At 44.3% G+C, this 16787-nt stretch overlaps 1 long non-coding RNA gene across 1 annotated transcript in view; it reads left to right on the top strand.

The window, feature by feature from the left end:
- The window catches only part of LOC128794177 (uncharacterized), a 56915-nt gene extending 40978 nt beyond the window's left edge, over positions 1-15937 (top strand). The window contains exon 4 of the long non-coding RNA XR_008433015.1: positions 15637-15937. This is a non-coding gene — a long non-coding RNA (uncharacterized LOC128794177). The remainder of the gene's footprint in view (positions 1-15636) is intronic.
- The last annotated feature ends 850 nt before the right edge of the window (positions 15938-16787 follow it).

Here is a 16787-nt window from a genome sequence, read left to right as displayed (position 1 = left end):
AGTCAAGCTGATGCTGGCAGCTGGAATCCCTGACATCAGGCCATGAGCACAGGCAGAACTGAGGAGAGCCAAGCTTTCATCCTGCAGTTCCTTATTTTGGGAGAAGAAGTGGTTGATATCCAGTGGTTTTAATAAAATTAATCATTGGAGAGGACTCATTTCATCTAGCTGCTGCTGCCTGGGAATGAGGTGTGTGGTGTTATCTGTGTTCAGTAGCCAGCTGAGAGAGGCAGGGATCTGCAGAGACCCCTTGGTTCCATCTTGTTACCCACCTGTGGTTAAGTGAGCTGAGAAGAGTCCCACTCATCATCCTGTGTTCTGCAGAATTCAACTGTTGATATCACAAGATTTGACTTAATAAACAGGCTTGTTTGTAGACAGCATTTGAATGACAACATTTCATTTAACTTGATAAAAGTAGATGAAAATTATTTTTGGGAGGACTTAAAACTGCAGCTTTTGTACACAAAGTTAAGTGGAATACTCATTTTGCTGCTCCAAATGAAAATAAGGCCTTGAGTGTTTCTCATATGGCAGGTTCTGCTGAAACTGGATGGGAGAAATTCCCACCTTCAGAAAGTGATGAAGAACCTTATGAATTTTCAAATCAACGGAATGTTCCTTTATCAAAATCAAATGTTCCTTTATCAAAATCAATGTTCCTTTATCTTTTTGTTTGTTTCACAATCAGTCCAGTGAGAATTACTGATGGGTAGTGTGCTATTGAAAAGCAGTCAGAGCCAAGGGATGTGAGAGAGAACTGTTTAATTCCGTGTGAGACTCCTGCCTGCTTGGTTGTGGGTAACACAGGACTGGTGACAGCAGCCAACAAAACACTGCACTTTGGCCTTAAAATGTAGAGTGCAACTCTTCAGGAAAAGGATCCCAAAAACTTATTTGTGTAGGCACAATCAGCTGAAGTTTTGTTTTCCACAGCTAGTAGAGTGACTAAACTTAGGTTGATTTTTGTGGAGATGGTAGGAAGTGGTGTTATTGTGCCAGCAGCTGCCAAAGCTTTGAGTTGTGCTCCCAATTGCAGGGTGGGCAGAGCCAAACGAGGTGAAGTTTGAAAGCTTTTTATTGTGGGCAAAGCAGCACGCTGCCTTCTTCATTTTAATTCACAAACAGCTGGATTGGTTTAGATGAAAATTAAAAAAAAAAAATTTAAAAAAAAGAGGTTGTTTGAGGCATATGCCCAGCTTGTAACTTTCACCCTAAAGCTTGGCAATGGCATAAATAACTGACAAAGGGTCTTATAGTGGAAAGAGCTGGGCAACTTCAATAAAGACGACTCTGATCCTTCAGATATATTTAAATGGAAGCATCCAATGTCCATTGTTTTACTGAGTTTCTTGCTTGCAGCTGGCATTGTTTCTTTTATATAGAAAGAAATACTGGAGCATTTTGTTGGGCAGAAAAAAGAAAATTTTCTATGCTAAGAATTGTGCAACTTGGCAAATGTTGGCAGAAAAGCAAGAGCAACTGTAAAGTACCCTTTTAAGTTAATTCTGGTTTCTTCTGCATCTCAAGCACAGTTTATTTATTATTGTATATTGAGCTATTCTGGACTTTTTTTTTTAACTTCCATAGAGCTCCCCTAACTTGCATGTGACACAGATCATTTACAGCTCCCAGGATGTGGCCCAGCTTTAGTGGCTGTGTCAGATCTTTCTTCCAGTGAGCCAAAACCCAAGGGCTAAAACTGGACCTTCAGTTTCAGTGGCAAAAATGGATCAGTGCACATTAGATCATGAGAGACACCTTTCTGGAGCAGATCCTGTTTTTCCCATTCCTCAGGAAAGTGTGAGATTGGTTCTGTGAGGGAGGATTAGCTGCTACATCCCAGAGGAAAGGAAAACAAAGAAGAGCTTGTACATCAGTACCTGTGCATGACTGTAATTGCCTTAATGGACAACTTGTTGCTGATATTTTAATGAGCATTTTTAAAAAATGCTGGTGTGCTATTGAAAGCTAGAGTTATTTCTAATAATTAAGATTGCAAGATCAGGTTTCTCCTATTTAGCTCTACCTTCTTGCTTTTTCCTGCTTCATTTACAAAAAGAAGCTATACACAGCAAAATTAGAGAGTAAAACACTAATTTAATAGTTTGTTTGGGCAAGGCAGGGTTAAAAACCCAGCTCTCTGCATGAACAAAAGCAACTGGGTTTTTGATTTAGCAATGTCTGATGCAGGGGATGTTCTTACTCCAAATTCAGTCACCATGGTAACAAAACTTCTCTTTAAGCATGCTGTATCTTTGACGGAGCAAGAGGTTCTTTTTGGCAGACATTTTTCCATCTTCTTTGTGGATGATGAATACTTCTGGAATGAGCCACTTTCTTCTGTCTCCTCTGAAATGCACTGAGTTTCTACTGTGCAGTAGACAGTGTCCCCCTTGAAACAAAGGCACATGACTTCTCAATGACATGTTTCTAAAATCTCGGGAGGTTTAAGATCTCTCTTTTCCTCCAAAAATATAAAAAATCAGAAGGTTTACATGGTGTGTTGGTAAGAATTTCTATTAAAAGACTCTCAGAGGTAGCACAAGCATCAAGTGATGTGAAAATTGCTATGGTAACTACTTCTACTGTACTTTTAAGTTAAGTCACATAAAACCTGTGCAGACACTAGTGAGTAAGTGAAAACCTAGGGCAGAGCTCAAAAAAACCACTCTCCATGCTGTCTGTCTGATTCCTGGAGTGGGAGCTATGGGTGCCTGGTGCTGTGCACAGAGGGTGGTGACCCAAATGCTCCTGAGTGGCTCTTGACGCTCCTGCTGAAAGGGCTGACCATGAACCACAAACTGAATAATTGGCACCAAAAAAACAAATGCATGATGCTAAATGCTGCATGTCTGGTAATGTGGGATCTGGGATTTAACAGACCTGCCTTCACCTCTCCAGGGTTTGAGCCACCCATCTGATGTGAAGAGAATGTTTTAATGTTTTCATCTGAAGAACCACTGATAAACAGAGCCATGTCCTTCCAGCTGTGGTGCTGTAAGGGTGATGTGGAAATTGGGACAGACAGTAATGGGCTGATCTATCTGGACAAGGATTCTCACAACTTGGCATCAACTTTGAATGTGGAGAAGATCATTAAAAAGTCCAGATTAAAAACCTTGAGAAGTGGCTGCCTAAAGGCTTTCTCTCATTTCATGGGGCTCACTCAGGTGGCTTTTGTTCAACTCATTATACCCTGCTGTGTGGAGAGGAACATCTCTGACATTCAAGATATCAAAAGATGTTTGTCTTTTCCAGGATTTGTTTTGCTATTCCTGAGATTTGTTAATGCTCACAGGCAGACTCATGAGGACTTTAGAGCTGATTGTAGTAAATCAGTAGCAAAAAGGCTGAAGGAAGTCATGGCAGGATTTTAATTGCTTTATGGTGATCGGTAGAATCAGCATTCCTGGATCTCATTATACTAATTACTGTGTCTCAGTTAAAAGGAAAAGATTCAGTTCTTGCTCCAAAGCTTTATAATCCAAACACAGGTTATGCATTCTGGAGTGCAGGGAGGGGGGCTGGTGCTGGCTGCTGCAACGTGCATTTGGATTCTCTGATGGTTTTGTGGCGGTGGTAACACAGAAAAGAGAACAGATAAATTCCAGTGGGCCCTTTAGAGCAGGGTCTGGACAGGTGTGCCAACTTTCAAGTGTCACTTATGTTTGAAGGATCTGGTCAGGAATTTTTCATATGTGGTTGGGACACTGTTTAAAAATAGAAGGCAGCTCCCTTTGAACATACTTGTAATCCACCACATGTTTGCATGTCTTACCTAACCCAGAAAATTATTCATGTCTGTTACCTTCTTAAAGCTCTGTTAACAACTTCTGTTAACAAGCTACAGCTACACACTTTTAATGTGTGACATCTTGGCTTTTTGTACCAGATTTTTTCCCTGACAATTCTGCAAGCTGCAGAGGACTGGATGTTTCATAAAGGATTATAAGCTTTGGTTCACTGACCCCCTCACTGGCTGCACACACTTTTATCAAACTTGTAGCAAGCTGCTTCAGGACTTCAGGCTTAGGCCAGGAGGTCGGTGTCTGTTATGGTTCAGGATAATAACAGCTGTGACAGCGTCTTGCTCTGAACAAAACTCTCCAGGGCTGCCTTAGCAGAGGCCATTAGAAAGAAGCAGATGTGTCTCAGTGCTGCTTGGATTGCTGCAGGTATAAATCCTATTACACAGCCAGAAAGTGCCCCTGTGCCTATTTCCAACACAGTCACATAATGAAGCATTTCAGAAATTTTGTTTATAGTAAGCCCTCCTTTTGTGTCCCTGAAGTTGTAACACCAAAAGCCTTGACATCTTGCTGTTGCATTATAGATACAAACCATGAATTTGTTGTACTCATTGTAGTGTATTGTCCCATGTGTTCCCCAAGGGGGAAATTACTCACTGTCAGCTCAAGTCTGATGCTCCTATTGGAAGTTCTTCCTACTCATGTTTTGCTCTGTGGAAGACTTTTGCCTACTAGCAGTAAACAATACAAAGAAACTTCAAGGTTGGGTGATGTCAGCAAGAGGTCTGTGCCACATTGCTATTTGGCTTTGTCAAAAGATCCATTTGCTGAAAGAAGCTGTGTGTGTCACAAAGAATTTGGGATAATGTTTTAGGTAGCGTGTTTCTGTGTTGGGTGGGCTTGACTAATGCAGAACAGCCTGTTATTCCTGATAAATACAAAGATGCAACAGTCTTGAAGAAAATACATCAGGAAGTGTGGGAACAGTCAGTAGGTGAATGGATATAATTATAATTAAGAAAATGGGCAGAATTAAGGAAATGGGCTCAAAGGTATCTGGTTTACAAAACAGACCCTACCTAGAAATACAGGTGATGTAAGCAGAAATGAGCAGCTGTGCTTGGGGATATCATTGCAGAAACCTGAGGAACTGGAGAGGCTCTCAGAAACTGGAGTGTGTCAGATAAGGAAGAAAAAGGGGCTGTACACACAGCTTTTGTTTGTTCATTTGGATGTATTAGTCTTTTCTATAACTGACTTAGCTAATAATCTGGTGCCCAGTGACTGGGTGGTCCCCAAACACCCCTGGAAGAAGCTGCAGCTGCTGCAGGAATGCTACAGGTGTCCAGGAAGGATAAGGAGGTAGCTGAAGTGCAGATATTTGTGTTTATTCAAATTCAAATGCCTAAAGCACAGTGATTCCAGCATCCAAAACCTCCCACTGAAAGGGTTAATCTGAAAGCAATTTTTGTGCAGTTTTCCATCTCAGTGTGCTGCCTTGGCTCAGGATGGCTGCTCAGTGCCTTCTGTGTGCTCCCTGCAAAATGCTGCTACTTGTCCTGTGTCATTTTAGGAAACTGAGTTGGTTAAAATGAGGCCAAAACTAGAAATCCTGCATTTTTTCTTTCAGCTCACCACACAAATGGTGTTTGGCTATACTATTGGTAGCAGTAGGTTTGGAGGCTATTTCTCTCCCTGGAATTAAACAACTTGGACTTGCAGCATTAAATCCAAAGTACAAACTGTTGTGCTTGCCAGCTTGCAGACACTGAAATGTGCAGGGTAACTGTGAGAGATGTCAGAGTACATAATGCTGTGACCTTGGCAGTCAGGATCATGGCACTAAAAATTCATAGAAAGCATCACCCAGAGTGGTGATGCTGCAGTGGAAAAATGGTGGTATTTCTGTATTTGACCAAGCCATCTCTGAAAGGCCATAATGGCATAGCTCAGTGTCATTGACCTCTGCTTTTAATCTAATTATTTCATGTGGCTATAGATGGGTTTGAGATGTTTGACTTGATTTTTTTGAGTAACGGGTCTGTCTGCATGTCTGTCCCTTGTTACAGTAAATAATGTGTAAAAATGCTAAAATCAAATTAGAGGCAGGCAGAGTTCAGCTCAGCCTTTCTGTCTGCAGGCAGGAAGAACAGTGCTGTATGCCTTAAATCTGAAAGCCAAAGGGGCTTCCAAGAAAGTTACTAGTAGAATAATGTAAGAAAACCAGCCTGTGTTCAGCAGCCTCATTGTTATATTCAATATTTAACCCAGCTTTTTGTGCTTGTAGTAGTAAGAAATGCTCACTGGGGAATGTTACAGTGGAAACATTTGTACTAAGGACAAAAACAGGCTGCAGAGGACAGATGCCAAAGCATTGTGGCTTTTCAAAATTATTGTGCAAACAGAGCAAATGAAGTGATTTTTTTTTATTTGCATGATACCTTACACTCAGTATTCCATGCCCTGACCCCTGGAATTAGCAGGGCAGCCACCCTGGGCCACCACACGTTGTCCTCTCCAGTGAGAGGGGGGTGTCACGAGGGGCATCCTGATCTGCCAGAGGGTTGAGTAGTTGGGATGCAGCTCTTCCCTTGTACTCCTCAGTAGCTGTGGGGGCTCACACCCCTCCATCATCAGCCTCGTGGGCCCATCAGCAGGGTCTGAGTGTGTTCTGGTGCTCACAGCACAGACTCAGTGTTTGCAGTGCACTTGGCACAATGCAGCGTTTGGCAGTAGGGCTAGTACAGTGCCACATGGAATTCATTCCCTGAAACAATGGAAGCACCTACTTTCTGGAGTATTTTTGCCACTATTGAAATATTAAACCACTTTGTACAACAGTTTGTGTTTGCTGTAGCTGGTAATTCCCTGCTCCAGGGGCATGTAGGCAGAAGCAGCCTGGTACCAAGGGTGGGCTCAGATCTGCAGCGACAGGTTTTGGCATCAGAAAAGATAAAACAACGTTCAGGAGCTGCCTGAATCAGTTGGGCAGTGCTGTCTGGAGTTTTGTACAGGGCACAGAAAACCAGAAAGGCAGGAAGGAATCTCCCAGGCTGAGGTTGTCATCTTTCAACCCAAACCCCTGTCTGTTTGAGAGTTTAGAGCCCATGGTGACCATAAGCAGGCTTCAGTGGGCTCCTTCAGGGGCTCCCAGACTGAGGAAGAATATAAATTTTCCCCCGATTTACAGAGGGAATTCAGAGTCTCTGCTGTCCTGAAGTGTTGCTAGAGGCTGTTGAAGATGTGCTGTCTGTTACTTGAACTTGGACACTGGGATTTATGTGCAAATGGTACAACTTGTCACTCGGGTGAGTCTGAATTTCAAAAATGGGTGGTGTGGCTGGTCCTGCGATAGCTGATGTTCAGAACATGCCTGTTGCTGAGGTCCTCTCCAGCCTCTTGGCAGGAAGAACAACTCCAGTTCTTGTCTGACAAGTAAATGTGTGTGTGGGAGTTCAGTTAATTCAAGCACTCTTTGGAGGTCTCAACTTGTGTGGGTGAGGCCACTGCTGAGAAGGACCAAGCTTTGGTCCATCAGATCCTCTCGCTGCATCCTCTGCTGAAGGCCATCAGCCCCAGCAGGGAAGGGAAGGACACGCTGCTGCGGAAGTTTGGCCCAAAGTTTTTTTTAATGTCTCCAGCTTTTCTCTAATTCTCAAGCCAAGAAACTAACTGAACTTTCAGCCTTTTAATATGAGTGGAGAGCATCCTGAAAATAATTGCTGCAAACAAAATTAATCTGGCCCTGCCTGCAGAACACCCCTGAAGGATTGCTTCCAAAGTGCTTGGAGTTAGATAAGAAATAAGCTCTCTTTAGTGATGCGTGTGCTTTCTAAATAAACTCCTTTTAAACAGACTTGCTGTTTAAATCTGTTTATTTACTGTGGCACATTGTGCAGATTATGTTTTAAGGAGCTCAGCAACCAACATCAGAGCTTTTACATAAGTGAGATCTGAGGAAAAACGGGAGTGAGATTTCAAATATCCCATTAATCTTTTCACTTTAGGTCTGAGCCAGCTTCAAATTGCACCGAGCTGCTGCCAAGCGTGAGTGAGTTTCCATCCAAATAAAGGAGACTTGGCAGGTCTGAGCTGAGGCTTTGTTTTCAGGAGTGTTTCAAGGAGAGGGGGATGGAGTGCTGGTGGAGGCTCTGCCCGAGCGCGTGGGGCTCCGTGACTCCGTGTGCCAGGCAGCCCTGGCTGCCCACGCTGAGGGCACCCCTGGCTTTTACATTTCCTTGCCTATGTTCTCAACCTGTGTTTACAGAGGGGGCTGTTAAATGTTTGTATGTGGGAGCCTGGAGTTGGTGGTGATTTAATCCCACACGTGCGATTCGGCATCTGCCGGGCGCTGGGATTTAGGCCTCGGCACTAAGGCCTGACCTCAATGGCAGCTGCAGGGCTGTGCAGCTTTTGGATCAGGTTCTGCTCCTGCCCATTGCAGTGGCCCTGAGTTCATTATATTGGCCTTGTGTAAGGTGAAGCAGAGGGCTCAGAGGGTTAGAACTGGGAACTCGTGGGGTGAGCACGGTGCTGGCAGCGCTGTGGCCATGGGCGCGTTGTGAGGAGCTGAGGGGAGGCCTCTGGGCAAGGGGACGGCTGCAGCTGCAATCTCACAGCCTACCCAAAAAACAGAAAGGCCTTTTGGGTTTTGCCTTTCATTTCTGGGGTTGTGGATGCAGTCCAGCCTCCCCACTTCACAGAGGGCAAGCAGGAGCTGCCTGGAGGGATGAGCTCTTGAGATTCTGCTGAGGGAAAGGGAGCTCCCTCCATCCAGCATGTGGCCAGCTCAGGATCTGTGCATGCAATAACCCTGAAATTCCCTCTTGCAGTCTGCCTGCTTTGTGTCCCCCACAATCAGCTGTTTGCAAAGTCTTCCTAAACACTCTTTCATTGAATTTTCCCTGAAAGAGGGGCTTTAGGACAGCAGAAGTGAGGAGGCCATGGTGGCCTTCTCTTGTCTCCTGCAGATATAAATTTAGGATATTTGCTGTACAGCGTGAGCATTGGCCAGCCTTGCCAAGATTCCAGGTATTAGTCTGGAATTATTTGGCTGTGATCTGAGTGATGACATCCGCCTAAAAATCATTTGCTGCAAAGCACTTACTGTTTCTGGGGGCTTTGGGGTGTTTGTGTCACTTCTTGCAGAAACCAAGGATGAAACACGTAAACTTTTGAAGTTTTACCAGTCCTCATTCTTCCTCCCCTGTCATGCCCTTCCCACTCCAATGAATATTTTCACTGTGAATACAGGCACTGTGAGTAAAGAAATTAATTGAAAAATTCCCTAGACAACACTTGTATTTTTGGCAGACACAATTTTTGTTAACATCTTGAAGGCTCTACTGCCTGGAAAGCAGTTCTCAGTGCCTCTCCTTTGTGTTCACACCATGACTGCTGCCCTCAGCCTGGCTGCTGACTTTGCTAAACTAAAGCATTAAAATAAGCTAAGTAGTTTGGTGCCCACAGGCCCTTTTCTCTCAGTAGTATCTGTTTGATTTTAGGATGGTTCAAACTTCTTCAAAACACAGTAAACTTATGTAGCTGCATAAAGCCCTTTCCAGGACAGGTTTTGTGTGCTCCTCCAGCCCAGTGACTCACACCTCTCTGTGGGATTGTAGCACTAAATTCCTGCTGCTTTTACTTCTCTGCCTGCTAGTGCTCTTGGTTGTCTCTGGACCCTGTTTTATCCCCTTTTTTCCCCTAAAACTTGGTGGAGAGGAGCTGCTGTATTTGGATTTTCCTTCATCTTCAGCATGCGTAGAGTGAATGCAACAACAGATTGTGGTGCATTCTCCCACACACAGCTTTCCCACTTTTTATGGATCTCTGGAGTACCTAAGGCCTATTTCTGGCATTCTCTCTTTTCCCTGTCTGCTGACCTTGGCTCTCCTCACACACACTCAGTTTTTCCCTGAAGTCTAGCAGTGCATCATCTCTGGTGCCTGTGGAGCACACAGAAAGCTGCAGTGCACAGCTTTTCCACACCAACAGAATTAGGTGCTAGCCCCTGTGCAACCTTGTGAAAAGCCAGCACTGGGAGGAGGATGGAGACTTCATGATGTTATCACCTGTCTGGCCTCTTAGCTAAAATCCAGTCCAAGTTTTGCTGAGGCAGAAACTTGGCCACTGAAGCAGCAGATGCTGCTGAATTTCAGAATAAAATGTCACTGTGTGTTGGCACAGCGAAAGGCGTGCAGCGCCTTGCAGAGCAGCCAGCAAGGACAATATTCCTGGCTGGGAGCTGAGAGAGCCAGGAGCATGCCCATGCTTTCTGCTCCTGGTACCTGGGTTGTTTGTCTGCCTCCTCTCAAGCCGATCTGTCACTCTGGCAGAGCTGCCTCTGAGCTGAGGCTGCTCTCAGAGAAATTGGAATCCAAGCAGCCACTTAAATGGGCAGCCCAGAGAGGGCTTTTCCCACAAGATTGTCTTCCATTGGTGCTACACACTGACATCTGCTGAGCCTTGTGGTCCTTGTGCCACCTTCTCCATGATTAGTATGACAGACAGGACACATTTTATCATCTGAGGGGTTTTTTGGGGAGCTGTGCCTACTTTAGGGACAGCTCAAACAGGTCCCTCTGTGCTAGATAAGAGATTGATTCCCAGAGCATTCCTGTTGGGAAGGGGATTTGTATGTAGAGGAATTTCCTCTTGGGTGGAATGAGGAGCAAAGCTCAGGTGTCTCTTTTATGGCTCAACTCACTCTTGCAGTGAAGATTTCTTCCTGGTTTGTTCTCAGAGCGACCTTGGATGTGATTGAATTTTTTAAAAAATAATTTTGGGTCTTTGGGGAAGTACAAAGTTTTCTGCACTGCACACCTGTTAATTCCTGGAAATCCAGCTGCCTGTGCAGCAGCAAAACACAGGTGGGTCAGGGGGTCTGGTGTCTCTCTGGCTTTTAATGCTGTGCCAGTGTCACTCATAGTGCCCCTCACTTCCCTGTTCATGTCCAGCCTTCCAGGATGGCCGTCAGCTCCCATGAGAATGTGCATGCAACTCATTGCTGTGTCAGATCCTGAAGTGAACCCCAAAAGTAGAATGTAATGTTGCTGGGAGAGAGAATGGAAATTGTGTCAATTTTCACAGCAAAAGAATGTTAACAACCCCTTCTCGAGCAGCGTCTGCTGAGGGCAGGGCTGGCTCTCTCCTCTCATTCTTCCTCTCTCTTTCTTGTTTAAATGTGTATTGATACACTTTGTTTCTTCCCCCACCTTGGATAAAACCCACCAGCCTCTGAATGCCTGTTGGGCAGCTGTCCCCCAGCTGTTAGGGAAAGGTTCTTCCCTCAGGAATGGTGGAGCACTGAACAGGCTCCCCAGGGAATGGGCACAGCCCCAAGACTTACAAAGCTCAGGAACTGTCTGGACAACACTCTCAGGCACATGGAGGATTTTGGGGTGTCTCATGCAGGGCCAGAAGTTGGACTTTGGTGATCCTTGTGAGTCCCTTCCAGCTCAGGATATTCCATGATTTAATTACTGGTATTTTTGGATGGTCATGGGCATTCCTATCCTCTCTGGCTGCTGCCCTTGTTGGAGGTGTCATTGCTTCTGTGAAAGGTGGGAAAGTGATAAGTGCTGCAGCTGGGGAGAAGCACTACAAGAAGTCATCATCTGTATGTTGATTTCTTTATTTTTTCTTCAAGTGCAACTTGTCTGCTGCCTTTCTGCTGCTTCCTAAAGAAAATAGGCATATTTGTTTATTTTTTGAAGCTGGAAGTTTTAGGAAATGTGTTTTTGTTTTGCTTGGGGGTACCTAAAAATTGCTACATTCATTTTAAGTCCAATGTTGAATAATAACTGCCTGGAGGTTTGTTACTTGTGTAGCAGGTTGGTGCCTGATGTGATTTTAAAGATGACCAAGATGTAAAACTCTGGGAGAAAGAATCTATGGAGAAGAGATAAGAAAATTTTTATTAAGAGAATGTGATTGTCTTTCAATTTACTTTTTTTTTTCCCCTCCTTAATATTGTCTGTGGCCAAAAACATCCCAGAATTTGGATTGTCCTGAATATTGTCATTCTCAACAGCACTTTCATGGGCAAATACTTCCTGAAGTGCTGAATAACAGGTCTTGTATCCATTCTTCAGAAGAAATCCTGTGCAGTGCCCTGAAATTCTGGCTTGTTCCACCATCTCCTAAGCTGGAATGCAATTTTCCAAATGAAGTATCACTGATTCTACACCCAGGACACGAAACTGCAAAATGTGCATCCCTCAGGGTGGGGTTTGGAGCCTTTTCTTTGATGGGGGCTCACTGGTCCTTTTGGGGATATTTGGTTGTCCAGATGCACCTTGGTCCCTCTTGGTAGCTCAGGTGCTGAGAGTGCCAAAACCAAACCTGGATGAAACTGTGCCCTGTTATGCTTCAAACCACTGGGCTTTGGGGGGTACCCAAAAAACCTTTTCTGTGGCAGCTTTGATGTTTCTGTACTGTTAACATTGTCAAATGATTTCTCTGGATGATGCATGAAGCTGAAGTTTGGAAAGAAATATGAAGGAGTAGCTGCTGGGAAGTTTTAAGCTTAGAATAGTGTAACTGTAGATAAATAAAGCTTTTTAATTTTAATTGTTCTAAAGTGGATCTGATCTTACGAGATAAGGGAGAATTGCTTTTGAAGCAGAAAGGGAAATGAATATGCAAGTAACTAATGACTGAGGAAACACACACTCAAAAAACCCCACCACTCCAGCAGGGTGCTCAGGACAACAACGTGCATACTCCAGTAAACACTGTTAGAGCTCATGGCTTGTTCTGGGGGAAACACACATCAGCTCAAATGCTATGAGACAGGGACCTCAAACAGTTGCTGTGTTTTGAAATCTGGGCCTACAATTCTTCTGTTTACTGATAAATGTGTATCCTGCACAGCCTGGGATGCAATGGGAGGGCTCTCTGCTGAGCAAGGTGTTCTCTCTGCTTCATCCCTGCAGCCCTTGTTAGCTGGGCCTGTGGATCTAGATACTCTCTGAGGATCCTGCAAACATTCTGCAATTGTTCCCAATTAAGGGGCATGATATTTGCTTTAGTCTCTATGATCCTTTAAAAAAACATCAGCAGCAATTTAGATGCTTATGGCACATTTAATACACTTAAACTGCTATGCTACTTCCACATTATGTCTGCAGATCCCATGCACTATATTGTAAATAGCAAATTGTGGTATTGGCATTTCATTTTAACTCTTGTGATAGTCTTTTGCAATTTCAGCAGTAATGGTATCCTGGCTACTTACAATAAATGCTGTAAGTTTAAGCAAGAGCCTTGTCCTTTCCAAACAGAACTTGGGGGAATGTGTAGTAAGAGCATGAGAAGCAGAAACGGCCACCATACCTTGGAGGTAGCACAATCTACACTCTGTAATCAACAGAATCCTTGCAGCCGTGCTAGATCTGATAAAATGGGATTTGGCTTTTTAAGGTTTGGGAGAGAGAATTTTTGCTTGTCTGCTGCCGTGATGCTGCTGTTGGTATCCAAAGAAGGTGATGTCTGTACATTGTTCAGAGAGGACTGCACAAGGGCAGCTGGAAATGTGGGAATTTGGTGGGATACCAGCAGCAGAGGTGCCTGCCCTTGCACCCCCTGCAGCCCTGCTTTGGCTGCCCAGGCAGTGCTCACGAACCCTCCTGCAGTTGTTTACAGCAGGTCCTGCTCTAAGGGGTGGATGCCAAGGGTTTTACAGCTCCAGGGATGTGGCATCTCACCAGGGACTTGCTTCCCAAGGCCTTGCTAGTGCTAGATGAGAAACAACAAAAAAAAAGTTGGAGTAAAGGACAGGGATGTGGGGGTATAGGTGACTTCTGTCCTTCACCCAAATGGATGCAGTGCCTTAGACTGCTGCCTTGCTCTGCTGCCAAATGTAACTTGGATAAGAATTAGAACCAGGTTCGTGATGGTTTGTAATCACGTAAGATCTCATGATGCTTTTGAAAGTGTGTAGCTGCTAACCCCAGCATCCTGGCCACTTTCCAGCTCACAGAATTACCGTCTGTCTTTCCTGCCCCCTTCCCTCTACACCCCTGTAGTTTCAATTAGATAAGTCATTCCTTACTTCTCTCCAGAATAATGCACATGCCTATATTCTCCCCACAGAGAAAACCTTCAACATCCACTGTATTTTTTTATCTGGACATGATTTGATTTGCCTTGTCATTTTGTTATCTAATTAGTATTATCATGTCAGTGCACCTGATACAACCTGTCTGGTTCTGGGACCAGAATGTTTGTAGGGAGTGCAGCATACAGCTAATTTATTAATCTTCTAAACTCTACACTCAGTCACTTATTTAGGCTGAGTGTAACAGGCTTCTCAGTAGTGATTTTTGTCAGGAGGATGTTGGTTTACTCATCTGTACATGGTGATACAAACATCAGAAGTTGGAATCCTTAATGACTCATTTCTGGCTGCTGAGTGGTTTTTGCACAGCGCTTCCAAGAGCACTGTGGGGATGCTGAAACAGGGTTTTCTTACCCTGCTGGCAGGCAAAAGCACATGGCTTGGGCTGGGCCAGTGTTCTGGAGGTGGTTTGGGATCTGGTGAGTGTTTCAGAGTGGCTGCAGCAGTGCCTGGCACGGTGACACGACACTGAAAGGAGTTGACCTTCGTTCAGCTCCAGCTGTGTGTGTGGCAGCTTCAGCCTGGGCTCCAAAATGGGGGATTTTGAAGTTCTTAAATGGCTAATTTTTCCTGATATGCTGTGACAGTGCCCCTGTAAAACAGTCTGAACTTTGTGGCTCGCTGCATGTGATAGCAGAGGCATTTCTAGTGCTTTTCAAACTCAAATGACTTTTTACACTTCAGCAAAGAAAGCGAGTCCTTTACCCTGGGATGTGAGCTGGGAACAGATGGACAATGATTTTTCACCAGCCAGTCTGTTGTCAGAGCAGTGATTCTCATTGACAGAGAAGTTAATAAACATTAGGAGGATATTCCACAATTGACATCCCCAGTCCACTGCCTTAATACTGGTTGTAATTCAGCTCAGGACCTTACAGAATCTTGTGTTTCCCAAGCTGTCATTTGCATGTGTTGGATGGAATTAAATCCAGTCTGGTTCAGATGTGGAAAAATTGATCTTTATTTTCTGTACTTAGGCAGGATTAGGCTGGGACTGTAAATTTTTGGAGAGAGCCTGTGCAGCTACAGTATGCTAATGGTGTGGTGCTCAGGTTTGCTTATGGAATACACAAAAGGTGTGATATAAATAAGAAATGACTACATACAATAATGGAAGAAAATCAACTGGGAATAACAAATTGTCCTTAGAATCTCTTAAGAATATACTGTTTGCCTAAGGAGGAGAGTTTAATTAAACCCAGGGTGAAATGCATCCCTGGGGACGGGGCCAGCACATGGCTTATGAATCAGTTGCACATTAACCTGTTTCTTCTAGTTTAGAAATAGATGTATGGGGTAAGTGCTTGCTTCTTGGGTCATTGGGGAACAAAACAGTGTCCCCAGATGTGTAAGGGGGAAGGTGCTCTGCAGGATTTTGGCTGGTTTTCTCCCCTTTACTCCTCTGTTCTGTTTCTCTTCAGCAACCCCAGAAGATCAGTTCATTGCAAGAGTGTGGAAGGACAGGACAAGGGGCAATGACCACATGGAAGAGAGTAGATTTAGACTAGATATTAAAGAAAAATCCTTTATTGGGAGGGTGATGAGGCCCTTGTCCAGATAAGCTGTGACTGCCCCATCCCTGGAAGTGCTCAAGGCCAAGTTGGATAGGGCTCTGAGAAACCTGGCCTGGTGGAAGGTGTCCCTTCCCATGGCAGGGAATTGGAAGGACATGTGAGTCTGTGAGGTCCCTTCCAACCCAAACCATTCTATGATTCTGTGTTTCTATGATTTCCCACTTGCTGTTGATTATCCTTCTCCTTTCAGCTGCTCAGGAGAGCTGCTGACCTCCACTGCTGCCTTCTGGAAGTCTGTGTGTGCCAGTGGCCCCGGGGGAGACCCTGAGCACCCTGTGCTTGGAAGGAGGAGGTGCAGAGGCAGCACCCAGAAATGTCTGAACTCTGCAAAGGATTGGAGCAGGTGACCCATGTGTCCCAAAACAGCTTTACAGAGGATGTGCCAGTCTGGGGATCCATCTCTACCTGAGAAGAAGTAGGAGAAATCATGATATTTACCCTGTAGAGAACAGCACCTGCTCAGTGTTGCTGGATATTCTTTGTTCTGATGAAAGCCCATGGAAACATAGGAATAAAACCATTAGGATGTCATGGCTGCTTCCTGTCTTACTTTCTTCACAGTCTGTTGCAGGTGTAATGAAAGCAAATGTGGCCCATTGGGCAACTTTCTACTCAAGGGAGTACTGTGAAGGCTGTGATATCTGTTAATTTGATAAAAATAGGTATGGGGCAAATCTTGATCTATTCCAAAGCCAGCTGTGGAAAATGATACCTTCTTAGTTAGATCTGCTTTCTATGGTTTTTCAGAGAAATGTGTTACCAAGTCTGATGAACACAATTATTTTATGTCTAGTATATGAAAGGATGCTATTCTGCTTCAGAATTGTGGTTAAGTGAAGTTCTTAGGAAAAATCAGTTCTTCACTAGCCCTAAGTAGTCTTGCTGGTAAGACAGACAGTAACAGGGAACTGGTAAACATTATGAGCAGGAATGTGTAGTTAAAAAAAAAATATCACACTTTGAGATTGAAGTAATAGCAGTGAAAAGTTTGAGTATGAAGAGAAGAGGCACGTGTCAGAGAACAAAATCTTTCTGACTAGAAATTGCCCTAGTGAAAAGACCAAAAGCAGACCTTGGAATGCTCCTGATCAGCCATTGTGTTAGGTACAATAATCTTGGTAAGGCATTAAAGAGCTTGAAAGAGCCCTAAAATCAGTGATAAGTTTTTTGTGGCAACTGAGTGTTTTCCAGACTCCTATAACCCTGGAGTTTTGCAGGAAAAGTGGCTTTTATGTAAATTCAAATACATTCTGTGTGTATGTGAGCACAGTGGTTGTGCACTGCAGGTCTGGGAGCACGAGGATCACTGACTCCTGTGTGTCCTGCAGAGGAAAGGAGAGC

This window comes from Vidua chalybeata, chromosome 12 (genome assembly GCF_026979565.1).
Source record: "Vidua chalybeata isolate OUT-0048 chromosome 12, bVidCha1 merged haplotype, whole genome shotgun sequence".
In the NCBI taxonomy this organism is placed as follows: Eukaryota; Metazoa; Chordata; class Aves; order Passeriformes; family Viduidae; genus Vidua; species Vidua chalybeata.
Note: the sequence above shows the minus strand (reverse complement) of the source record. Positions and strands in the feature narration are given on the sequence as shown.